Below are 830 nucleotides of genomic sequence, written 5' to 3'. Positions count from 1 at the left end.
ATATATATAGTTGAAATTTGCAGAAAAACAAAAGACAAAGACAGGTGTATAAACAACAAACAGGTGTATTAGTTTAACGCTTGGGAAGGTGAGAAGGTCTTTTACATTTCGAGCCTCCGCTTTTCAACAGAAAGAAACACAAGGAAATAAACAGAGAGAGAATAAAAAAAACTTTTGGAGTTAGGGGCTCAATCATGGTGGCTGGCTCATATCCATCCATACATGCATGCATACATACGTATGTACGTACATACATACATATTTCACTTAAGTATAGCGAGACCAATAAACTCAATATACATATGGTCCAGAACACAATGTTAGATGAGTATAGAGTGGTTATATATATATATATATATATATATATATACATACACACACACACATATTCTCCATCTCTGCTCTGTGTGTGTAGTTGTGTGTATCAATTCCTTTTTGCAGGGAGGCACATATATATATTCGAGCGAGGTCGTTGCCAGTGCCGCTGGACTGGCTCCCTTGCAGGTGGCATGTAAAAAACACCATTTGAGCATGGCTGTTACCAGTACCGTGTGACTGGCCCTCATGCCGGTAGCATGTAAAAGCACCCACTACACTCTCAGAGTGGTTGGCGTCAGGAAGGGCATCCAGCTGTAAAAACTCTGCCAGATCAGATTGGAGCCTTGTGCAGCCTTCTGGCTTGCCAGTCTTCAGTCAAATCGTCCAACCAATGCTAGCATGGAAAGCGGACGTTAAACGATAATGATATATATATATATACACACACACGTGTGCATGTCTACCCATATATCTCCGCGTGATTATATGACTGCATAAGTTTTCTCATCTTT

The sequence above is a fragment of the Octopus bimaculoides genome, chromosome 2 (genome assembly GCF_001194135.2).
Source record: "Octopus bimaculoides isolate UCB-OBI-ISO-001 chromosome 2, ASM119413v2, whole genome shotgun sequence".
Classification (NCBI taxonomy): Eukaryota; Metazoa; Mollusca; class Cephalopoda; order Octopoda; family Octopodidae; genus Octopus; species Octopus bimaculoides.
This window is presented reverse-complemented; position numbering follows the sequence as displayed.